Raw genomic sequence first — 26,288 nt, 5'->3', positions numbered from 1 at the left:
TAGAAAAAATGATGTAGCTTCTATGGAGATCTATGGTAACGAGGCCATCGAATATAGCTCGCCTATATAAAAATAATGCTCATGTGAATTAACAAACAGTTGTTTTTTACGTTCCATTTCTTCCCACTAAACCCCAATAAACTCCGAATTTTGTGTTTCCTAAAAAAGGACTCCGTATAACTCCGAATTTGTGATAAAAAAATAAGCAGCGATAAGCACCCTCCGCTTTTGCACAAAAATATAATCCGAAAACGCAGAACCCTACACAACCCACACGGAGCTTGTCCCATTGTTTCATGGTGACCTTGTCTCCAAGGTGAGATCGTGGGGGGGGGGGGGGGGGGGGGGGGGGGGGGGGGGGGGGAAGGGAAGAAAAAAAGAGGGGGGGGCAATTTTTTTTTTTTTTTTTTTTTAGATTTTGCCGGAGAGTAGCCAATGGCAGTGAACCTTGTCGAATGAGATAAACGCTACGCTGGTTTCGACGATTCAGAGCTTCATTTAGCGAGCGACTCCTGAAGTTACCGGACCTGCCACGTTTTCTTACGGTCTCGCATTATATTAAGGTAAGTGATTTTTATGCGTTGTATTAGTCCGCAGTATTATATAAACATTTTACTAAGCGTTGTACTCAAATTATATTTGATACTATGATTAGAGCTTTAGAAAGTTAATTGGTTGTACCAAATTGGGTTGAACCTCAAACAATCTGAAACTGAAAAGTATACAGAGGACAGAGGACACTTCGATACTTTAAAGATTATTTTTTCGAGCTATATCCTGTTGAATGATATATGTTTCAGTTTAGCGCTCTATACTCTGAGGATTCGCCTTAAAACATTGAACTCTAACGAACAGCCACCCCGATATCGTCCCAGTGCACCATCCTCTCGTGTTTCTTATAATTCATATACGTTTGTCTATAAACCAAATTAAGGTAGTCATTCCATAAACAATTCAGATGAGTATCCCGATGTCGACATATTTGCGTATTGTAAGACATCTCCCAGAGGGGCCTTAGTTTAATTACTTTTATTTTTCAGGATGGAAGTGGTCAAGTCCAACAAGGGCGGGCGAAAACTGTGCTTCGGGGTCTTCATGTATACGCATCACAAAGACGTCACGACAGGCGTTCGTTGGCGAAGCGCCAAGCGTGGTCAAGGTTGCAAGGGATCGATTATCACCAGTGAGAATTCTGAAGACGTTATAGTAAGTTCTGAGCACGACCACCCTCCCAGTGAGAGTGCAACTAACGTCGCGAAGACAGGTATCGTCATGAAGGAAATGGCCTTGATGTCAAATGACAAGCCTGCAACTGTCGTCACACACGCGATGCAAGATCTTCGGGACGAAGAAAGGACCATGATGAAAAGTGAAGACAGCCTCAAGCGGACCATCCGCAAACAGCGATGCTTAGCTTACCCTCCAAACCCCAGCTCTCTTCGAGATCTTGCAATCGACGCTCCGTGGACGTTGACAGCGGGGCATGTACCTGAGACGTTCCTCTTTTACGACAATGGACCCGATGCTGATGCAAGGCTCTTGGACTTTGCGACCGCCCCATGCTTGAGACTACTTTCCGAAAGCAGCACGTGGTTCATGGACGGCAACTTTGACCAAGCTCCGAAGGGATTTCTTCAATTGTACGTTATTCTTGTGCCCCTGGGAGAATGCACAGTGTCTGTAGTCTACGCTTTCATGACAAGGAAGACTCAAGAGGCGTACGAAGAGCTTTTCAGTGCTATTGTGTCGGAACGCGAGTCGCTCGGGCTGAGCCCGGCTCCCGATATCGTCATGACCGATTTCGAGAAAGGAACGATGAACGCTGTTAAGGCAATTCTTGGTGAGGACACACGCACTAAAGCATGCTTCTTTCAACTTTGTCAAAGCACGTGGAGAAAGATCCAGGAACTTGGATTGGTTACTTGTTACAAAGAGGACGACTCGTTTCGAGTTTTTATAGGGATGCTCGATGGTCTTGCTTTTTTGCCTGTGGATGATGTCGAAGACGGAATGCGCCTGCTGCGTGCAATCATGCCGCATCACGCCGCCGAGCTCTTTGACTACTTTGATGGTTGTTATGTGACTGGACCTTTTCGCCAACTCACACGAAATGATGGCAACAATCATCTGCGTCGACTACCCGCCAGGTTCCCCCCTGAAGTGTGGAACGTGCACGATGCCACAGCAGAAGACAGTCACCGCACGAACAACCACTGCGAGGCATGGAACCGGAGGTTCAGCAGCATAGTCGGACATAGCCACCCGACTGTATGGAAGCCGATCGAAGCCTTACGGGCGGAAGCTTCGTCTGTCTTCGTAAGAATTGCTCAGGAGTCTGTCGGAGCACCACAGAAAAAGAGGACGAAAACAGCCCTGATGCAGATGTAGCGCCGACTGCAGACTCTCTCCGCGCAGTACGACCAGGGAGCAAAAACGATGGAGGAATTCCTTCGAGGTTTAGCCGCACTATTCGGCTTTGAGCACCAGGTGTGGTATGTCGTCACATCCTTATATGTTTTGTCAATAAATTGTGTGATTTCTGAACATATCTTGTCATGAAAAATATTTAAATCTAGGTAGTGTGTTTGCTGATCTGGCTAGAGAGACACGGAGGAACACCAATTAAGCATGCAAACCTAATGCACCGATAAAGGCAACGAGCTCCTCTCGGTATGTGTGCTACCACCACGCGTCATAACGAGATGGAAGTGTTCCATGGCTACAACAGTATGACTACAGGTGCTCGTTTTGCGTTTCAAAAGCCCCACTTGTATCATAACTATTCTAAAGCCCTTTATACGAAAATAGTAGTAACTCCTATAATATTATATAAGGTCACTAAATTAACAGTACAAAAACAATTGTTGGACAGTATTCATTTCGAAAATATTCCGGCGATTCTGAATAAACTGAAGTTTAATAACCGACCACTCTTCGAAGTAACCGGCCTCAAAATATAGACGAGATCCTTGATTCCCTCAGGAAACCAATGATTGCATAACGGATGAAGTGTATTGCAAGATATCTCTTAGTTTCAAAATGATCTGCTCACGGGACCATTTTTACCTACCTTGGACTTGGGACCATTAGTTCCGGGACCATTTGTTCCGGGACCAATACTTCCAGGACCATTTCGTCCGGGACCATTTGTTCCGGGACGATTTGTTCCGGGACCATTTGTTCCTACACCCCCCCCCCCCCCCCAGCCGACTGTCTGCCGCACAGTCAGGACGGTGACGACGCTCATCGCGTCCCGTCGACATACACCGTAGTTGCAGTTATACTCGCTGCAGAGTCGAATCCATGTTGTCTTTTTTTTTTGTTTAACGACGATTCGTCGGTCTTTTTGCGTTCGATGATTTTTTTTTGTATGGAATTACAAGTACTGTCAGTATTCTCTTTTCGTGCTCTGTGAACCGCACAGCGGGTGCCTTGGCCTCGTCCATTACACGCTACAGAAATGAAAAATGTAAAGCAACAAAAACAGCAGGGAAAGTAAACACGAAAAGGCAACCGAAGGAATTGAAACGGGAAGTGATGGAGCGGCGGCGGTGGCGTTGGAACAAGAAAATCGGAAGGGCTTGGAATGGATACAGAATGGATATTAACGGCTATATTGCTGGCTGATTTCAGGACCGTTCACACTCTTACGACCACTGATCTCAATGACAATGGCTGGATCTCGCTTGCCCGCTCTGCGAATGCGGTCACTGGCGGCCACCTTTAGGTAGAGTTATATTACCTCTAGCCAAGGTACAGCTCCTGCGGCCACTGTTATCCATCCATGGCAGACAGCGTTTTGGCAGGTGTGGTGGCAGGCTGCCGTCAAAATAGGTTGGAGGATATTTCGTGCTTGATTGAAATTGTTTGACGAAACATGTTTTTGAAACCCAGCGTGAACGGTAGCGCGATCTTTGAGGACCCGGTGAAAGTTTCACGAAATCGCAGCACCGGGGGAAAAGCAGCACAGCTCGCATCGAAAGTCGCATCGAAGGAAGCATCGAAAGCAGACGCCGTTACGGAGTCTGCTTTCGATGCGAGCTGCGCTGCTTTCCCCCGGTGCTGCGCTTTCGTAGAACTTTCTCCGGGTCCTCAAAGATGAGGCTACCGTTCACGCCGGATTTCAAGAATCTGCGTCGTCGAACAACTTGGATCAAGCACGAATTATCTCCCACGGTACAGTGTACTAGATCCACGGCTACTTTATGGCACCCGGCCGCCATTGCGCTGTCCGCCATATTACTATGATGGCTAGAGATGATATAACTCTACCGAAAGATAGCCGCCAGTGACCGCATTTCGGTCCATAGGCGGAGCTGGTCAAACGCAATCCAGCAAAGAGACATAGAGATCAGTGCTTACGACCGACTTCGACCGAGAGAGACCAGACCGGTTCTTAAGCCCTTTGCGACTTCTTAGGACCGGATGGGATGCAGCGGAGCTGGTCCTAAGGAGTCGCAGGAAGCTTAAAAACCGGTCTGGTCTCTCTCGGTCCAACTCGGTCGCAGGAGTGTGAACGGGCCTTGAGCTCTAAAGAAAAAGTACGCGCTACGTTCGTTTCTGAAATCGCAACGCGTATGTTATGTCCTAATATTTGTTTATAAACACACATTATGTAAACACACCAAGATATTAACTTACTTTTGTGGTCTTAAGCTAAGCATAAATATAAAATTCCTTTCCACTCTCGCCCCCGGATGCATCCCGTAGGATGCATCCGGGAGCGAGAGTAAAATGGTAAGTGGTCAGAATGGTAAACCATGAATGGTAAATGGTCAGAATGGTAAACCTCGCTTCAAGTGGAGGAGCCCCTTTAACCGCCCTTCTGTAAGTGGAGGGCCGCCCTTCACTTGGCGTGACTCGGAGTGACATCTATAAATTCGGCGGTTAGAAAGCATTTTGAATCGCTTCCAAGCTGTAGTAAGCCTGAGTTATGCAGTTGCCAAGAGACTTTATCCGCACGGTCTCCCTTAGTACTCTCTTTACATCGTTCCTCTCTTTGTGAATTATTTCCGTCTCCGACCAGCTTGCTAAGACCGGCAATCTTGATGGTGCGGAATGCACGTGGCAAAAGAACTGTGGAAGCCGCCATCAGCACGTGCTCAGCAGTCGCGCACACAGATAGGGCCGCCAGTGAATACTCCCTATAGACGTACAGTCCTCGGATATTACTTAGCATGGACTAACTGAGAAGGCTCTGCAAGTGCAAGCGGCTAGCCTTGACTGCCTTGACAGGAGCACTCGCTGCACGAGCGCTTATGGAGCCGCCGAGGCTTCATCGAAAGCAAGTATAGCTCGCGCTTTAGCATGCGCGGCTAACAATACTGCCTGATAGGGTGAGGCTAATACCCGTGCCACACGCGCAACTGGAATGCCATTTACAACGAATGACATTTGTGTGATCGGCGGATCAGATCGCAATCTGTCGCGCGTGGAATGCGCCACGCCCGGAGTGTCGCGCGCTGATTGGACCAACGCTCAAATGTCATTCGTTGTAAATGGCATTCGAGTTGCCTGTGTGGCACGGGTATAAGTACCATTGAGTTATTACAATAAACGCTAGAGGCTCAGGTGCCGCTAGTCTGCTGTTGCATTTTGAAGCAGACAGCAAGCAGTCAGAAATTGGCTTCCGGTAATGCGTTTCTATGGGAAAAAGCGAGCGCATTTTCTCTCTCCGCTCGAGGATAAAAGCAAATATCACGAATAATTTGTACGTACTTGGCACATTGGAACATTTCTCAGTCACGCAGAGCAAATAATTGGTCAGCTACAACATTTTTTTTTTTTTTTAATTCGTGGCATGAAAAACGGTGTTAAAACCCTTCGTACGTGTATTTATGTGCACTTTTGAACACTGTTAGCGCGAACACCGCGTCGACGCTTTCCAGCATGGGGGATATACACGAACTCATCTCTTTTACGTCACGGCGCAGTGGTGGCGCGTCGGTCGCACTTCCGGTCTGGAACTCTGGGCAGAAGTCCCGATGCCAGACGTGTATTCCTGCGTTGTTTTGAAAAAAAAAAAACAAAGAAAAACCTGCCTTCTCGTCAAAACGCCGCGACTGGGACCTTACCAAAAGTGTCGAGAAAAGTTTGAAGGTCAGTTTTCACGTGCTCGGTTCGTCCGAGGATCTGGATATGTGCCGTGAAAAGGGAAAAGCAGACGCCGTCGGTCAATGATTGCTTGGGTGGGAACCACTTTGGGTTGAATTCACGGATACTTGTGGTCATCAGATTTATTTGTTTTGTTCCAACAAGAACGCGAGAAAAGCGTCCAGTCGTTCGGACCGCCTGCGGATTACGTTCAGTGCGTCTTCAAGTTCAAACGGCCTTCTGATCGTTCGAACTGTCGTCTGCTCTTTCAAACGTTTCTGCTTGTCGTCTGCTCTTTTAGACGACGCCGGCCCGTAGACCAAAGGTTGTCTCGGTACTTGCGATAAGAAGTGCAGGCCTCACAAGTCTTAAATTTTAAGGTTGGTGAGCAGGCTCGATGTAAATGAAGGTGTTGATTATTGTTACCAGTGACCACCACCGACTTGTTATGCCTAATTCACTTGGTCCGATTCTGCTTGCAAATTTCAATATCGACGTCGACCGTCTTAGCTACGGTTCACGCTTTTTCAGCCTGAGCGGCGTCGCGACTGAAAATTGTGAGCGAAATCTTATCATGCGAATCAAGCATTAGCGTACATACTGCGGCGTCCGCGCGGAATGAATCGCCACATGTCACATTATTCACGCGAAGTTTTGCGGTGTAACGACCCTCGGTAATTTCGCTGACGCTGCTCAAGATAGTCAGACATCGACAGGAAGACGTAGAATCAACAAATCGAACGCGAAAAAGGGCAGGGGGACTCACGCCGACGCCGACAACATCGAATTTTAATGGTTTGTTTATGGGCGACGGCGAGCTTCTTGCCCACAGCCCCATCGTGCATGCGCGGTGTTGGTGGCGTCCGCTAGGGGCGTTACGGCTTTTTTGTAAACATGAGTTGGTGTATACGTGCCAAACGAACGAAGGACATGTGGAAAACCAAGAGAGACGGCAAGAACTACGCAGTAACACTGGATAAGTAACTCCTTGTGCACGCAGACGATCAAAATAAATTGAAAGCCACATAATATACTCAGATTTGCAATAAATAAGTACTGCTTTATTCTTTCTGCTCATGAATATGTGCGAAGATGCTTGTTCCTGGTTCAAATCATCACCCGCACGCTCCAAATGTTCGCAAATAAGGGGGAGCCAGAGAGCAGTTGCCCGATAAAAACTGCCCGAGATAGAAATGAATAAAAAGACACCTTTTGGAGCTCACGTGCTTTATTTTTTGCTTTCGAATGTTTCTTTAACCGATCGTAAAGGTGCACGACGGAGTCATATTCAAATCCCGGAGATATGCTCACCGGAGAAAAGCTCACCGCAAAACCGGCGGATGCGGAGAAAAGCTCACCGGCCATTAAGCGTATGCGGAGGAAAGCTCACCGATATTTTTTTCTTGTTTTTATATGGAGGCTGCCTGATTATGCGTAACATATATCAATTTATTTTCGTTAAAATTCGTCAGCTTTGTAAAAAAGGAAATCTATAATATTTGTTAAACTTTTTGGGTATACTGCTCCCAAATTAATAATTCCGGGCGAGTGTTTTCTGTGGCTTACTTTCTTGGCAATTAAAGCCTAACTGAAAACTTTATAAGCTTGAAGAACAGGAAAAAGTTCGAAAACTTAATAATGTCTGCCTAGGACCTGAAAATCAAAACTGTAAATGCCCAAAATTCGAAAGTGCATGCGCAACAACGCCGTGCCTGAAATTCTCTTTGAAACTTTTGTTAACCTTTGAAAACAAGATAAAATAGTCAGTAGGATATCGAGGCGTCTTTCTTCCACGGACATGAACGTTTTCTAGCCGTTCCTGCTGGTGTTTCCACAAGTTGCCTTTGTGTGATAGTGCCTTTCTGCAGCGAAGCACCCATGAATTTAGAGCTGCACATTGGCACCGTTGTTACTCGTGACCTAAGAAGTAGTCTTCTGTGAAGTAGCGAATAGGGCGAGTTGGTAAGCGTAATACACGATGAAAACCGCTCAAACGACGACGACGGGGTGAAGAGAACAAACACGACAGGACGAAGCTGTTCTCGAAACTAAACGTTTGTTAGTCAAATTAACAGAAAGAGAACAGCGTAGCCGCCACTGATTACATCAACAAACACCTACTTATATATTAGGCACTACACAATATTTAGAGCTGAAACGGTTCACACTCCGCTATTCATACTAGCTCGCAAAAAACTAACCTCTTTATCTGAGAAAGCTACCGACGGCGCACCATCAGCTGTCAATAAATTGTTGTCTCTTTTACCGGTGTGCGATGTTCTGATTTTGTACTTGCGGCTTCATTAATATAGAGAATGGGAGGTTACTAATTTCTGAGGAATTAGTAAATATGCACAATGAACTTTAAGATTATTACAAAAAAAGATGATTTATTTTTAATGAAGTGATGAATCTGAATTGTTTTAAATTGCCACGTTTGGCGCAAAATCCGCTAAGTTAAAAAAAAAATGATGAGCTTTTCTCCGCATCCGCTCGAAGGCCGGTGAGCTTTTCTCCGCATCTGCCTGTTTTGCGGTGAGCTTTTCTCCGGTGAGCTTACCTCCGGTGAGCTTTTCTCCGGTGAGCTTTTCTCCGGTGAGCTTTTCTCCGGTGAGCTTTTCTCCGCCGCCCTTCATATTCATCCAATGACAGGACGTGCATATTATCAATATATAGGCACCACCGAAATGCTAGCAAACCTTGAACACACTGTACATTCCTGTCGATCGGTAGTTTGCTTAGAATCGTCGCTCGTTTTCACATACCTTCCTTGAAACAGAGGTTTGGGTTTGAAATAGAGCGAAGTTTAACATCGTCCAATGGTGAAACAAAATGCTGTAACTAAAGTAATTAAACTTTCACAATACCAATAAAGGTGCATACTATCCGGTACAACCGAAATGACAAAAGTTATTCATGTTATTTTCCGGCGAGGAGACATAATTTACGCGCATTTTCCGATAGGAATACACAGGGAGGCTGGAAATGTAGACTGCATGCTGTCTGCTTCACTTTGCACCCGGAAGTCCCGTAGACACTACCGCCAGCTGAGCCTCTAGCGTTTATTGTAATAACTCTATGGTAAGTACAGGCGAAATTGTCACGCGCTGACGCCACCAATCGGCGACGCTCGCAACTCCAGTACCTATGGCCGTGCATTAACTATTGACGTCACGAGCGCGATACGCATTGTGCTTCTCGCTGGTCGACTTTGAAGCGAATTAAAATTAACTGTTCGGCTAGGTGGTTAAGCATCTTAACGCCACGGTCCCACTGAATGTGGCAGATTAGGTACTTTTTGGCAGGTCATCACTCATCTTCTTTTGAATACTGTTTCGTGGGATTGATGTCGTTCAAAAGGCAAAGCAATCCTCTTTCATTTGATATTATGTATGTATTGGTTTATACTGCTCTTGTGCGTTTGTTCTGTTGCGAATATGATGGCGCGAACCCTCACAAGCTCCGCTGGTTCATGTTTCATGAAGAATCTATTAAATATAACACAGTCCCAATAGAGCAGTTTTGTTAAGATGATGTTGGAGCAGAATATAACGATATACTTTTTTCGTATATGCACTACTTTGTTTTGTTCATCTCTCCAAATATTGCCCTAAAATTGTAATTTTTCAGCAGAAATATGTTTTTAATGACATGCGCTAGGGCAATGAAATTACCTACAGACGTAGTGCTCATAATTGGTAATATGCAGAATAAAAAATAACGTTGTGTACATTTTTTTTTTTTGGTTAGATATTTTATATCAAACGTTGCACTTTTTTGTGCTTCGAGTCACGGTGCTTCAAATGCCACTAAGAAAATACTTAAACTATGATAAATTTTTTTATAACAGTTAGACCTACAGTGGTTCTCCAAGAAGTGGACGATAGATTTTTCTAATCTTCAAAGTTATAACGCTCCAGGAGCCCTTTAAACTTACCTGTTTTTGGCCCATATCTTTTATGGACATCAGATTTATTGGCATCTAATAACATTTATTGTATGGAATAGATATAAATTGCGATGTCTTAGATTTTCACAATGATCTTGCTTCGGTTTCTTGATAGTTGTAGCGCTTAGTTAATTATAAAAACAAATTAAAAACTGTTTGGGTGTTTTGTTGCGCTACCTGCCGGATGGCAGACAAAACTGCCGATTTCTAATGTTCAGAAAAATTTTCGAGAGTGGCGTTGGCGTCTGTATCATCATCAATGTCCCTGTCTTTTTACCTTCACATTTAGAAAGCATGTTGGAAGATTTACTATCGACAAATGAATGATCTAAGTCCGGGGTGCACAACATACGGCCCGCGCTCGCTTTTCTAGCGGCCCGCGGCTCGGATCAGGCAGAAAGTTGCTTACTATGCCACTCAATCCACCGAGCGCCCGCTCCTCTTGGCAAGCAGCAGTGAAACCCTCTGACCGGCTTTTCTCAGTCTTCGGTGAAGGAACTACGATTTCTCAGTTCAAATTTTCCCCCTGGTTCTGTCTGGTTCTGTATGGTTCTGTCTAAACATGTATGTACACGAAACGCGAAAACTTCTCGCTCTCTCTTAACAGATTCCCCTCTCTCTTTCATAACAGAGGCTATCAACCCTCTGCTTTCTAATTAAGATAGATAAGGGTTCCATCGTCAGATCGGAGGACTCCGATACGACGATGCAACTGAAGCTCATCGACCTCCAGTGTCCACCAGCGCGGAAGACTATGCATCGCGAATCTCAGCTGCGTGAGTTCTACAAAAACCTGAACAAGAACAGGTACGGAAACCTGATGGAACGCGTCTTGAAGCTGTCGTCACTTTTCATGAGCACGTACGTTTCTGAGTAGACCTTCTCGCTGATGACCCTCGACAAGAACCGCCTTCGATCTTCCGTGACGGACATGACATTGCAAGATGCGCAAATGACGGCAACGAGTGCGATGTCACATGATATCGGAAGCCTGACCGCAGCCAAAATGTGTAACACGTCGCACTAGGTGCGGCCCGCAGAGTTTTCAATAAACGTATTTTTGGCCAGCCCAAGTTTTGAGTTTTTCACCCCTGAGTTAGGTTGTAATAATTTTGGGGCTGAAGACAGAGGCGGAAAATGCTACGACGAATCAAAAGATCGTGAATGTTAAGTTGACCTTTTATTGCAGGCACACGGGAAAAATGTGAATAATTAGACAGGATGAAACAATCGGCTTAGTTGGTTGGTTGTGTTGTTTGCCAGACGTGACATTTGCCTCACTCACGGTGTGCACGTTTCACGGGCCTGGGTTATTGTGGGTTGATGAGGGTGAATGCGGGGAAAGGGAAGGGAAAATATGGTGATGAAGGGGTCCGGGGATGACGAGTGCAACGTTAGCAAAATAATGACTAAACACGTTTCGCGGGCGAAAATAAAAAATAAAATAAAATGATTAGGGCCGTTAAGACCAACTGTGACATATGTTCAAAAGGTACTATGCACGACAGAACCCCATAGCGCGCACCAGCAAGCACAAAATAAATAATGAGAGTACTTATATCGACCTAACTATACTTCGTTAACCTAGTCCGTGAAATACATGTCCGCTGCCCGGACAAAAAATTCCGCCTCGTATGGACGCCTGGCCACCAAGGCGTGGAGGGAAATGAGACAGCCCATCGTCTCACCCGCGAAAACTCCCCGGGTCCCGTCACGTCATGGACGGCTATCTACTCTGTAGGCGCAACAAGGAACGCTCACCGAGCCCTGCGGAAGTCGAGATTAAAAGAGCAACGTGAAGAGCGGACCATTTTCCCTCACCCTCCAAAGACCATGTCTAGGCAACAATCCTCCCTCGTCAGGCAAGCCCAGACCAACTCTCTTCCATCGCACCACATCTTCCACCACATCTACAAACGACCCGACTCCCCCACCTGCTCAAAATGCGGAGAATACCCTTCCATCCCTCACACCTACTAGTCTTGTAACCCCCTCACCCTTCCCCCAACCCTCTCACATATCGATTCTTGGGAGGAATTGCTGGCTCCACTCATGGGCACCGACATGTCCACCGCACTAGAAGCACTAACTAATCACTTCGGTCCCCTTGCGGAATCCATCCGCGAGACGTGGGCCGGACGGGCCGTCCAAATTAGGATGTAGGCCCTTAAAGAAAATAAAGTTTTGCTTGCTTTCTTTCACCCCACGTGCGAGCGAAGGCAAAGCTGGAAGCGCGAGCACGAAAACTCCGCGCGTTCAGGCTTTGCCCGAGCGCGCAAGCTGGGGAGAAGCGCTGAAAGCGCTGGTCTCGCGCTCTCAGCCCCGGTCCCGCCCGCAGATAAGGCGAAACGAAGTATAGGCTACCGTTCTAAAGTTTATTAAGGCCGGTTCAGACACTTGCGTTTCAGTGCGTTTGACTGCGTTGCGTCGAGAACCGAAAGCGAGTCACTGGCACATCTGTGCTTCGTATGAAGCGTGGCATCCAATTCAAGGAATCGTCTTGGCACGCGATATAAGCAGCAGGAATCTCCTGGTTCTTTGCTGCCGCAACGCAGTCAAACGCAGTCAAACGCAACTGTCTGAACCAGGCTTAACACTTCACAGTCACAGTCTTGAGAGTAGTTCGCACGCGCCCAAAAAACAAAACACAAATTTTCTCAGCCGTATGCACGTGGAAGTTGGTCCCTTCGGAAATAATGTAGCTTCGAGCGTGAAAGGAATGTCCAGCCCTCTCAGGCAGTTCAAGAATTCAATTCGTTCGGATGCGTAGTGTTCGCACTTAAAAAATATGTGTTAAATTGTTTCTTGTTGGTCACGGTGTTGGCAATTAGGGCTGGCCGCTTTTCCAATCCGGTACAAGTTAACGTTTGTATAAGCGGAATCTGATCTAAGACGGTGAAGAAGGGAAGCAAACTTGCGTGTTAAGCCCCGCGTACATGCCTGGGGAGGCGGGTCATGCGCTGCAATTCTTGAAACCGGATGTCTATGCTGTATTCAGGTTTGGATTGCTCTTTTTGAATCAGTCTGGGTCGGAAGCTGTAAAGTAGCAGTAGGTAGGAGCAGAGCGTTGGAAGCCAGTTGGTCCGCCTTTTCATTGCCAAGAATGCCGACATGTGAAGGTATTCATTGCACTCGAATGTTACAGCCTCGGAAAACAAGTAGACGTCCCAAGTTAAATATCTCACAAGTCACGTTGGCATTAACGTCTCTGACACTTCGAATGCTTTGCACTGCACAATGGGAGTCCGTTGCGAGCAGCCAGTTTTCTATGGGCCTTTTCAAGATATAAAGAAGAGCTGCGTGAATTCCACAAAGCTCGGCCACAGTCGATGAAACAGCGTGATCAAGCCGTCCTGACCAAGAATGGTGTTCTGATGGGATATGGTATGCCGCAGACGCGGAATCGTTAATGAGATTAAAGGGGCACTCAAGCGGTTTTTGGAGAAGCTACTTTTTGGTGCGATGGCGTTAAGGAAGTGTCAGTGAATGAGTATCTTCAGTTTTAGAAGACAGAACCGCCTATTAATCACGCAGGAATAAAATACGTGCGGACTCTTTTCTGTACTTGCGAGGACCAATGAAATTATCGTATGTTTGAAAATTTTGGGGGTCTTTGAAAAGTTTCGCTAAAGAAACAATTTTCAGTTAATTTAAATATGTTGTGCATGATAATTTCACAAGGCGTAAACTATTTCTAGTTTAGAATACGCGATACCGCAATTATCGTTTCACAAACAAGGGACTACGTTTTCTCATTGCCTTCCTCCGCGGCGGGTGAATTTCCCGTTCCCCAGGGATGCGCGGAAGCGCACGTATCTCCGCGTGTTGCAGGCCGGTCGTGCCGGTCGCGGGCCGGCCGGCTCCTTCTATCCGCAAACATGGCGTCGGTGGTGATGGGCGGCGTGGACGGCGTGGTGAAAGCTCATCGTTCCGCGTAAAAGCGCTGTCCTTGACTGTGAATTTTTGTCGTGAGTGATAATAACCCAGCACGTACTAGAAAGGAAGATCCACCTACGCGTGCGGCGATGTCGTGGCGGCACTCTCAAGACAGCAGAAATGCCCGTGCCGTCGTGTTTATTTACTTCGACTACAGTGGTGCTTTCTAAGCATTTGAGTCCTCGAACATCGCCCGGATTTCTTATTTGGCGCATTGCATGCATGTGCTCAAGTTCAAGGTATTACTGGCGCGTACCGTACAATGGATGCGAATTTTCACGCGTTTTCATCACAGGAGATAAGTGATTAATGTCAGTAATCCTAAACTCTCGCAACGTCTATCTGATCACGAAATCATATTTCTACGTTGCAATATCGCTGCTCAGATTACATTGTCTTTTATAATCGTAGAAAATTCGTGTGGCGATATTTTTACTATTGCAATGTCGTGTGTTAGAGTCGTGATCGTCCAAGACGGCGGACTGCATCTTTTTATTTTCTTTTTTTCATCCACTATACATTGCAAGCCTATCAGGAAAAAATAATAGTAAAGCTTTAGGCTATAGAGAATTGTCTGTCTATATTCTGTTACGGCATTGAGTAGCAGTGCTTCCCCTTTTTATAGGGGCCGCTGAAACAGCTGACGGCGGCGTATAGAAGCGGTCGCCGTGCTGACGACCCGCTGCGCTTGTTGTAGTGGTTGCAGGTCCGTGTACGCGCGGCGCAGAGCGGTCGTTCCTGTCGCTCCGGACGCAGTCGTAGGTACGCGCTCGTTGCACATGTCTGAACCAGCCTTCCCCCGTCCTCCCGAGGCGAAAGTCAACGTGGCGACATCGTTTGACATCACAGAGGTAACGCTGCGATGTCAAACGTTGGTTTGGTTACGACTTGCCCCAACCGCAAATCGAAGAACGCCCGAAAAGGTCTGCGTTTCGTCGTCCTCGGAACCCGAACATGACTCCGAAGCGCTGCTATCGTCCACATCGCACGTCGGAGTGGCGTCATAGGAAATCATCCCCAGGTCGGCTGTTCCCCAAAGATTTCAACCTCTATCGGCGTCAGGTTCTCGAGCGTAAAGAGCTCCGCCATGATCGAAGCTCGAATGATAAAGAGGTTCGACCGATGCGGCAACCTCGGGATCATTGCGCGACAGAACGTCGTCCAACGCCATTGGCCCGAGGTTCTTTTGATAAGCGTGCGAAGACCAATCAGAGTAGTTTCGTTTTCGGATGGATCCGAGGTTTGGCGGCCTTCAATTACATTTTTAATAAAGAAATAATCACCGTATGACTATACATCTTGGTTTTTAGGGATACTTAGGGCGTCTAAATTCAGCTGTCATCACCAAAACACAAACTCAAAAACCACTTGAGTGTTCCTTTAAGAGAGCCATCAGTGAATATGATGAAGCGTGGCGGGACGCCAGGACGTCTTCCGTCAAGGCGCGGTTGACCAGCGAGGAATGCCGTGATTTTCCATGAAAGCCGAAGATGTCATCATATACGGTGATTGGATGCTCAGTCCACGGTGAATCGGCTGGAGAACGCTGAACCGCTGGCCTAAATCCGAGCGCGTCTATCAAAGTATTGCAGTGTCTGCCATAATGAGAACAGTGCCGCTGTTGGATATCCTCGTAAAGAAAACCTCCGCTGCTCGACTTGGCGAGTCGAACCAGATGGCGAAGAGCCCGATTAAATTAGGTTAGCTGAAATTAATTGGCAAGAAATTGAAACCGCATATTTTGATTTGGGCGGACAAGGCTAACATAAAAGAAGACGTTTAGGAGAGGAGAAAAAGACATAGTTGCAGCGCAATTATCCTAAATTGCGCTTTGCTGAAGCTATGATAAAATTAATAAGAGTATGCCAGGAGATATCAAAAGAAATGTGGATCGCTAGATACTTAAATTCCTTAGTATACTATAAAAAAGGGGTATACAGTGAAGAGTGAAATTAGTCTGGGGACACGATAGAGAATGAGAGAAACACATGCGTTTTCATTTTCTTATTTAAGAGTAATCCGCCTCGTAACAAACCAGTCGGCCATTTTCTTAATGTCCTTCTGCAATATTAAAAAGTCATCGGGAGTTCTTTTTGTTTAGTTTACACGTCGCAATAGCCAGTACAAGTGACGATAAAGGAAGAAATGTGAACTCGAAGATAATTTATGTATATTAAAAACGCGCGGGCCAAAGAACGGTTCCTTGAGCGATATCAAATGTAGCAGGAATGGAGGCGTAAGTTGTTTTGTGAACGCAAACAGACAGTGAACGATGCGAAAGAAAAGAAATAATCCATGCAATTACTTGAGGATCAATATTTACCGTCGATAATTTATTAAATAAAAGTAACGTATCAATAAAATGCAGTATAACTGGATTTCTTTTATTGTACATGTGACACATGTAGTAAAATATTTTTATAGCCGTCAAATGTAAAGATTTGTGTATACGCTTCATTTTTATGTAGAGCATATAGTGGAAAGAGAAAGTGCATTTTTTTGTCGCTACCACCACCCATACTGTCCAGTCGATAAGATAATTAATAAGAAAAAAAGCTGGAGGTACTCTAGCCAACTGCGTTTAATTAGCCCGACGTTTCGAGGCCTGCTCGGTCGCTGGTTCACGGGCACCCGTGAACAAGTGACCGAGCAGGCCGCATACGTCGGGCTATTTAAACAGAGTTGGTCAGAGTACCTCCAGGCTTCTCCTCATTAATACCCTCCTAACCAGGCAGATTTTTACCGGAATGCTTACTTTTCGATGAGGTAAGTAGAACATCCCCAGATAAAAATGTCTGGCTACGCCACTGTCGCCTCATATAAAAAAGAATTCCCCTGTGCCGAAAATAAATTGAAAGACTCTTACCAGTGAACCAAGTAGCTTCACCAGAAAACGATTATCACCCTTATGACAAAATGCAAGAGCCTGCCTTCGAAACTGAAAATGATGCAATCTGATCATGTCCCGGATAATCATAATAGCTAGAGTTCGCTGTGCAATATTGATGTGTCTGCCTAAAGCTTAAGCAAGTAGCGATTCTTAATTTAAGCTAGCCGTGTCGCCTACAATTAGCCCAAATAGGGATTTGCTCTAAAACTTCACGCTTCAAACGCCGAGAAACGTTTCACACATTCTTGAAAAACCGGACTCAAAAATGTGTAAAATCAACCAGCTCGCCTGCCTACTCACTCTGCCTTAAAAGTTTCAAGTCGTGTATAGAAATTTCTAAACTTAAAGTGGTCATGAAACGATATCGGGTGCGCCTGTGCAAAGTGCGCCTCTGCAAAGTCATGTTCATGACTTTGCAGAGCCGCACTGGTCCTTGTCTGACCCAAATATACCCGCATAGACCTCCACTGAGTCAGAAACGTCTTCGTCGCGGCGAAATTGTGCGGATAAAAGGGGGCTATTTCTTTCAGTCTTGCCTCCGCAAAGCTTGATGACGTTATTCTGGGGTCGAAACCACCCGCCTGACGACAATCGAGAGCGGCAAATGGATTATTTGACCTGAGAACTGCATGAGCACTCGACTTCGGCTCGTAATGTACGAGTCACACTAGAGCGACAAACAGAAACAAACGTGAGCGACAAGCCTCCAACACATGCAGCATGCTCGTGATAGTACCGTTGGCAGGCGTTTAGTCGTTCAGTGCTCGTGAAGTAAGCCAGAGGGATCGGAAGCCTGCCATAGATACCCTCGCGTGCATGATGCTCCTGCTTGATCATAGCCGCCTTTATTCAACAAAGCCTGTCAAATCGCGAAAGACTCTGGTTTGTGGCTTATCGCTGTCGTTTTTTTCTGTTTGTCGCTCTGGTGGGACTCGGGCTTAATAACCAGTGCCTCGCCGGACACTCGGGTAGTGGCTTGTGTCCAACCTCTGCGGGGATGAGAATTGCCCAACTCTAGCAATACCCTTAGAAAAAAGGGTCAGTATAATTGTAAGCAGTGAGAGAGTGCAGGCGAGCTGGTAATCAATCGTCATCTTGTAAACCCTGAGATGGGGAACGATAAAAAAACGGACGAACACAACAAAATCTCAAACGCAGCTGAAGTTTTATTGATAGAAGCATACCAATAAATAGACTTTTACACAAAAGGAAAAAGAGAAAGGGCAACAAAAACTCAAAAGCAAAAACAAGACGGCCAACGCGTTCACACCAGACGGCCTAAGCCACTCCCCGGCTCCAACAAACCCCGGAAAGGGCGCCGACCACTCGAACAACAACAACCCCACGGTCACCACACATGGTGACCCCCAAACCGCTAAAGCCTAATCCCCAAATTTCTTACTCGAAGCAAACGCTTCCCGGTCCCCCTCCCCCCCCCCCCCCCCCCCTTTTTCAAGGTTTGCAAAGCTCCCGTCAAACAAGCAAAAACTCTTTCATTCGATCAGTGATCACCAAGGACGGCTGGCTGACACAATTCCCCCGCTCGCGAATGCATAAAGTCTCCTTAATTAGCCTTCTGAACAATTCTTTTTCGTTACACAACACAGAAGTCTTTCCCCAAAGAGGGGAACAAAAATTACAAGAACTAACATGATTAACCAATTCAGAATTCTGCGCCAAATTGTTTACACACCTTTTATGCTCCCCAAGTCGGTCATTCAAACAACGGCCCGTCTGACCAACATAACACAATCCACAGTCAAAGGGGATCTTGTAGACTACCTCTGTGACACAGGAGACTGAGGGATCTCTGTGTTTTTTCTCGCAACATCGCTCACGTCTGAAAGAAAACGGAGTAAGCCTGTCTAAACGGAAGTCCGTCCTAAAAACTACATTAACGTTAAACTTCGCACCCAAGGCCTTTAGGCTATGAGAAAAACCATGAAAATAAGGAATTACAGCAAAAGCTCTACCTTGAACCCTCTCAGCGGTCACCGACGCGCGTACAAGCAGTCTACGTGCACTAGAAACGATAAAATCCAAACTATAACCCGCTGACAGTCAGCGGGTTATAGTTTGGTTGGCCGTCTTGTTTTTGCTTTTGAGTTTTTGTTGTCTTTCTCTTTTTCCTTTTGTGTAAAAGTCTATTTATTGGTATGCTTCTATCAATAAAACTTCAGCTGCGTTTGAGATTTTGTTGTGTTCGTCCGTTTTTTTATCGTTCCCCATCTCAGGGTTTACAAGATGACGGTCAGTATAGTCCTCCCTAAAGGGAGGAACGCTCTTGACACATATGTTCCTTCAGAAAGGGAGAAACTTTCGTCCCCAAAAGCAGGGGAGCAAAAGTTCTTCCGTCGTCTGCATCTCACCATGGCGGCCACGAATCGAGCAAATCGAGTTCAGTAAGGCTTAACGAGAACACTAAGTCTATTGTACGGAGCGAGAGGAACAGCAAATAAAAATGTAACACGAGCTTTCCGCGAACTGTATTTATTTCCGAAGCCGGCTTCACCCTGCAGGTAAAGGAACTTACGTTTCGAAAGCATGCAGTCACTCAGTCTTCTCATCGTCAGCACTGCGATGTTCAACGGAGACAACCGGCACCCAGTTCGCGCACATTATGTCTTACCTTGGTTATTCCTCGAGCCACAATTCCTTCTTCAACCGTTGCGTCAACCGCACATCACGGAGGAGTGAAAATCATTCGCCCGCAAAACCAAAAGCCGCTCTCAAAAAAAAAGCAAATCCGAAGCAACCTCTTGGCTTATCTCAGCACGGTAACAAGGTATATGTATAGATGGTAGCGAACCTTCCATAGAAGCCCATAGGCGCAAAAAATGGCGGCTCATGGGGAGCAGCGCCATCTGTTAGTTGCGCGGCATTGTCATTAGTCATGCTTGCCCGTGACGTACAGGAAGTGACGCTTTATTAAAAAGGAACAAAGAAACACGATATGACGCATTTTCCTCGAGATTGTGACGTCACGATTGTTTTCGGCGCGAAATTTAAATGATTTTCGCCGGTGGCGCGAAATTTAAAGTTTTTCAGATGTTCTACATGCCTGCTACCGTCCTTCAAACCTTGCCTCACGCCTAATAGCCTTGTTTGTATCAGTCACTCCCATGTAATCCCTCTTCCAAGAAAACCAGTTTTTTTATCAGTTCTGGGAACCACCAATACGTCACTATCTTCTTCAACTAAGCAGTGTGTTACAGCACGCCTATGGAGGCGTACTTATCATTGTAACAACGGCTTGTTCGCCAAGAAAGACAAAAAGGCACAAGCTTGGTTTACACAGTTTATTATATACAAACTTACAAAACCACCACTGAACACTTGAAGATAGATATGGCATTAAAAACGAAGTGAAATAAGGTCTGGACAACTCTATGCACGCACTTAATACTCTCAACGGGAGGCACGTTTACGCATTTATCTTGCACTGTTCACGTTGAGAGCTCGCAACTAGATTTAACTATATCAATCACAGGTGGAGGTGCGGGGCTATGCATGTCTTTTGCATTTGAATGTCCACATGAATTAATGCTTCAAGAGATTGAAAATTGAGACGTTTCGTTATAGCACATGCGCTCGTCAGATACATATTGTGCTCCACAGCTTGGCTATTTATGAGAGGATTAGTACGCAGGAAACTGCCACAAAATGATAGGAAAGAAAGCATTAGAAAAAGGATAATAATTCGCTTGGTGGCAGATTGTTAGCACCATACTGACTCACTGAGTTACCTTTCATCGCAGTTATATATACTTTTGTATACCTCACACAACCAAACATTAATCCAGGTTTATGTCTCAAGTCGTCACACTGCACAAGAAAACATCGAGGTCAACGCTTCTTCTCACACACTCCTCAATAATGCACAGGGTGTGTAGGGTGTCTACCAACCTGGAAAACTTAAAATATTTAAGTAAGGCGGATTATATTTAAAGAACAGTGTAATAAAAAGGGAACCGTAAAAAAGTTCCTAATCAGTAAAAATGATAAGCGAAAGTGGAACGGCAGCGTGGAACGGCAGCGTGCAACGAAGCCCGATGATTGCGCAAGGATTTCACGGTGGTGCCGCTGCACTGAATAACGTTGCCCGACACATCACTAAGCAGCGCAGGCCACTAGGCACTCCCTGAACAGAAGTAACGTGTAGTGTGCTGTAAATAATCTAGATGACGTTTTCAGCTGTATTTGAGATGGTGCCGCGCGCCGCGTGCTTGACAGCGGCACGCGTCAAGCACGCGGCGCGTGCCGCTGTCAGCAGTCTTGATCAGCAGTCTTGATCGAAACTCCGAGCTGGCGTGTCGTGCCTTCCTTAAAGGTGTATCCACACGACGGACCAAATTGCTGTTTTGGTCCGCGGGCCGCGCATCACGTGATCTTACGTCACCGGTTTTCGAGGTCCGCCGGCGGTCCGCGGCCCGCGCTTGGGAGAAATGCCAAGCGACTTTTCTCGCCCGGACCTTGGCGGCGGACCGCGGCGTTTTTAGTATAATTGAAGTGCTGAGTCTGGCAACAAGCTGACTTTTGTTGTTTAGATTGGAATCCAAATCCAAAGTCGTGTTCTTTTGGCGCCAACTGTGGAAGACAAAGAAGAGGAACCTTTTGTTGTGCGACGATGGCTGCATGGTGCGACGATGCAACTTTTTACTTCATCGCGCTCATGGAACAATTCCCCGCTCTGTGGGACAATAGATGCATGCCCTTTTCGGTTCACTTAAGTCCTCCTTGTCCTCAATAGTCAAAGCCAGGGCCACCGCGGCCAAACGTCTCTTTCGTTCAACCTCCGTCTTGGCTCCTTACAAATAGCCTCAAAGCAGCTCGCTGCATGCGTTTGGCGGAGCTGTGAGGTCGAGGGTTAGACCGGCCCGTTCACTCTGTCGTCTGCTCTTTTGGTCCGCCGTGTGGATGCTCATTCCAGCCGGGCGGCCCGCGGGCCGCGCATCACGTGATCAATCGGTCCGCGGCCCGGTCCGTCGTGTGGATACACCTTTACCGGTGTGCCCACTTGGTCCCCGGCCACCGACCATCTCGCGTCCCACGCGCCACGGCAATGTAAGCCTTTCCAGCATCTTTACAGGCCTTTCGGGGCGCTGTCTTTATCCTAGCTTTCCCTGTCTCTTACCACCCACCCGTAATGGCCCCACGCGACCATTACATTTTGGCGACAAGCTTTAATTACTACATTTTGGCGACGAGGTCTTTTCTTTCATTTTTCCATTTTCGCCTCTCGTGAACATTTGATCAGACTCCGTGCCGGAGATGAGTGGTGGCAACATCGGCATGTATGGTTTTCTTTTTGTGTGTTAGTTAATATTGTAGCGTTCAGAATGTTAGGTCCTTTTGCAATATTTGCATCCACCACATCTTTTGCGTGCGAAATGTAGTACATAAAATAATGTCGACGTATCGCGACACTCGTTCCATTTCGTCCGTCAACCTTCCATTTCAAAAATCAGTAGTGGTTACGCGTAACGCGTTCGAATGGTTCTTTTCCTTTTACGCATGTAGTGCGCACAGCACGGAAGCGTCCATCTCTTTTTCGTAACTCAGAAAATTGTTCCCGTTCTCATTTGGGGTGAAATTTCTATTATTTTTGTCAATCTTTCAAACTATCTCGCAACGGTAAGAGGATGGCGACGGCTTCCTTACCGACGCTACCACCATTTCTTCCCACGCCAGGTGCCCCTGCGCAGCCTTGGCTAAGTTGGAAAACGTCGTTTTTCAATTATCTTGTGGCCATAGAGGCAGATGAAAGTTCTCCTAAGCGCAAGCGCGCACTACTATGGGCGTTGCTTGGCTTGGAAGGCCAACGAATAGTTTCGACATTTCCTTCAACAGTCCCCGCCAGCAGCGCGGCCGTTTCTGAATTTGATGAGCTCGTAGCGGCACTTGATGAGCATTTTGCTGCCAAAGCTAACGTTGTCGTCGAACGCAAGCAATTTCTCAACCGCGTCCAATCACCGGGAGAGAGGTCCTCGACTACCTTAGCGCACTCAGGCAACTTGGTTATTTTTGTGATTTCGGAGAGTCCCTTGAAAACCGCATCGCGGAAGTCTTTTTGGCCGGTTTAAATTCATCGGAGGTACAAGATCGGGTAATCCGAGAGTCTGCGGAAGCTGGACTACCCAGCCTCGAACGTATTGTGCTTCTAGCACAGCAGTTCGAACAGGCGTCTCGAGATTGCGATCGGTACCGCCAATTTCCCTCCAGTTTATCGCGTTCTGGAACGCCGCACGCCGTTCAGTTCGTACAAGGGGTTTTTATTCAGCGTGAACAAGATGGCCGACGATCGAATTCGAATTTGCACATCCAAGATCAAAATGGAGAGCGGCGGCATGCCATTTCCTGCTCCCCCGCCAATGTTTCCTTCTCGCCGCAACACCAGTCGCGCGAGTCGCGCGCACACACCCGCACTTTCGTGAACCGAGTACCGCGTGATGCTCCGCCGGGCGCGCGCGCTCTTAGGCACGGGGCAGAGTTATGTCATTTCTGCGGTCGCCGACCCCATTCACGTGAGGAATGTCCTGCTTCAGGATTGTCTTGTTTTTCTTGTGGCAAACTAGGTCATTTTTCAAATGTTTGCCGGAGTTCTCCTCCATCGTCCGCTGCCAGCGATCGTCGTCAGCTGGCCTTTCCGCCGAGACGTGGTCGGGCCGCCGGTCGCCGGTACCAGCGGCTTGGAGTTGGCCGTAACCAGACAACCAGCCATGAAAGCGTGGCATTTTCTGACGAAGAGGAGCAGCAGCCGAAAATTTGCACCGTCGAGTCACCGGAAGTCCTTCCAAAAGGACGCGCCGACAGTCGCCCACGGAATTTCACCGCTGATGTTCAGGTGAATGGATTTACAGTACCATTACTCATTGATACTGGCTCCGAAGTTTCAATACTTTCCGAGAGCATGTTTAATAAAATTAACTCCCAGCAGCAAATCCGGCTAAGGAAACCACCGCGCACTCTTGTTCACTACCTCCGAGGGTCCATTCCAGTCGTGGGATGTTTCCAGACCAAAGTCGGCTTCAAAGAGCGATCCGCCGAGCTACTTTTCTACGTTGTTCGCAATGGCCGATCCCTGCTTGGGACAGATGCCGTGCATAAACTTCGTCTCATTTTGTCGGGTGCTCCCCTCAAATGTTTCCATGTCAATTCTGCGGACTCTTGCGCAGCCATCCCAGGCCATGTAAGGTCGGCCGAAGTTCCGCAGTCCCCAGGTGCGGCGGAGCCCAGTCCTCCGCCGAGTACTTCAAGTGCTCCCTGCAAGCACCCTCTATCATCGTCCACTGTTCACGGCTCTCAGCCATCCACGTCGTCTGAGTACTACTCAAGTAGAGGCGTCTTCGGAGACCAGACTTCAAGTGATCCGTCGACGTCGCGACCGTCTTTGCAACCTTCCTCGGTGAGCGATGCATCGATGTTACCTTCTGGTTTTGAAGAATTTGAGGATCTTTTTTCTCCTGAATTAGGGTTAGTTAAAAACCAAACACACACAATCACTGTCCGGCACCATGTCCCGCCGGTACAGGCTAAACTTCGCCGCTTGCCGATCACGTTGCGTGATGCCGTCAGTGCGGAAATCCAGAAGCTCGAGCGCCAAGGCGTTATCGAGCGCGTAAACGCGTCGGAATGGGTATCCCCCATTGTAGTAGTTAAGAAGAAAGACGGTGGAATCCGTATGTGTGTCGATCTGCGAGCGCCAAACCAGGCTGTCGTTATTGATTCTTTTCCACTTCCGCACATTGATGAGCTTCTGAACTCCCTCAGTGGAGCTTCCCATTTTTCTAAGTTAGACCTTGCGTCTGCTTATCACCAGGTCCGTCTCGACCCCAAGAGTCGTGACTTAACGGCATTCATTACCCATGAAGGGCTTTTTCGTTTCAAACGAGTTTGTTTCGGGCTGGCGTCTGCACCAGCGGCCTTCCAACAGATCATGTCTAAGATATTAAAACATTGTCCAGGAGTCCAGTTTTATCTGGACGACGTCATTGTCTATGGCTCCTCCCAGAAGGAACATGATAGAAATCTCAGACAAGTCCTCAAATGTATTAGAGAGGCCGGCATGAAACTAAATAGAAAAGCCGTTTTCAATGTTTCTGAACTGTCATTCCTTGGTCATCGTCTGTCTGCGGAGGGTCTAGCACCCCTTCCGTCGAAGATTGACGCGGTCCTAAATTTTCCAGTTCCATCGGAACCTTCGCAGTTGAAGGCCTTCCTAGGTCTAGTAGAATATTACAGTAAGTTTGTCCCCCATTGTGCTACTCTGGTAGAACCCCTCCGAAGGCTTCTGCGCAAGGGCGCACCTTTTGTCTGGTCGACCGACGTAGAGGCCAGTTTTCAAAGTGTCAAGTCCTGCCTTCAGCAGGCTCCCATTCTTGCAATGTTCGATCCAAATCTTCCAGTTGTCGTCTCCACAGACGCGTCCAATTACGGACTAGGTGCTGTTCTCCAGCAGCAGCATGGGAGGCAACTAAAGACTGTTGCTTTCGCTTCCCGCTCTCTCTCCGAAGCAGAGCGGAAGTACTCAGCAGGAGAGAAAGAAGCTCTCGCAATCCTCTGGGCTTGCGAGAGATGGCACGTTTATCTTTGGGGTAGACATTTCGAAATTCACACCGATCATCAAGCTCTAGTCACATTAATGTCCACTCAAGGGACAGGTGTCCGTCCACGGCGCATCAGTCGCTGGACGGCTAGACTTTTCAACTACAATTTCACCATGAAGTATCGCAAAGGAAGCGACAATGTAGTTGCCGACGCTCTGTCTCGCCTTCCGGTCTCAGATACCGAAGAAGGCATGGCTTTTGAGGAGGAAGTGGTTTCAATCGTCTGTACATGCCTCACAGAAGAAGAATTCAAGGAAGAAACTGCAAAAGATCCTGTATTGCCCATTGTCATGACATATCTTTCCAACACATGGCCTTCAGAGGACAAGTTGCCTCCAGAATTCAAGCCGTATTTCGTTGTAAGAGACCAGCTCTCAGTCACCGATGCCTTGTTGTTCCAAGGAGAGAAAATAGTGGTTCCGTCCACTCTCCGCGATCAAGTGATTGATGTAGCTCACGAAACCCATCAAGGTATCTCGCGCACCACCAGTATCATCAAGGAGCTTTACTGGTGGCCTCATTTAAGTCAACATGTCAGGACGAAAGTTCAGAACTGTTCGGTATGTCAGTCGACAGACAAGCCTGCAAAGGCATCTCCAGCACCTCTTCAACCAGTTGAATTCCCCAACCGTCCATGGGTAAAACTGGGCATGGATATAGTAGGTCCCTTTGAACGAGCCCGAGCTCAAGAGAGGTTTTTCATTACAATGGTAGATTACCACAGTAAGTGGCCTGAAGTGGCACCAGCCCACAACGTCACGACTGCCACAGTCATAAAGTTTTTGAAGTCTGTCTTTGCCCGCGAGGGTTTGCC

General features: G+C 47.0%; 1 pseudogene; it reads left to right on the top strand.

Moving 5' to 3' along the window:
• Positions 1-1,041: 1,041 nt before the first annotated feature.
• Positions 1,042-2,445, top strand: LOC120848671 (annotated as a pseudogene).
• The last annotated feature ends 23,843 nt before the right edge of the window (positions 2,446-26,288 follow it).

This window comes from Ixodes scapularis, unplaced genomic scaffold (genome assembly GCF_016920785.2).
Source record: "Ixodes scapularis isolate PalLabHiFi unplaced genomic scaffold, ASM1692078v2 PGA_scaffold0__279_contigs__length_252992795, whole genome shotgun sequence".
NCBI classification, from domain to species: domain Eukaryota; kingdom Metazoa; phylum Arthropoda; class Arachnida; order Ixodida; family Ixodidae; genus Ixodes; species Ixodes scapularis.
The sequence above is the reverse complement of the archived record's forward strand: the minus strand, read 5'-3'. Positions and strand labels throughout refer to the sequence as shown.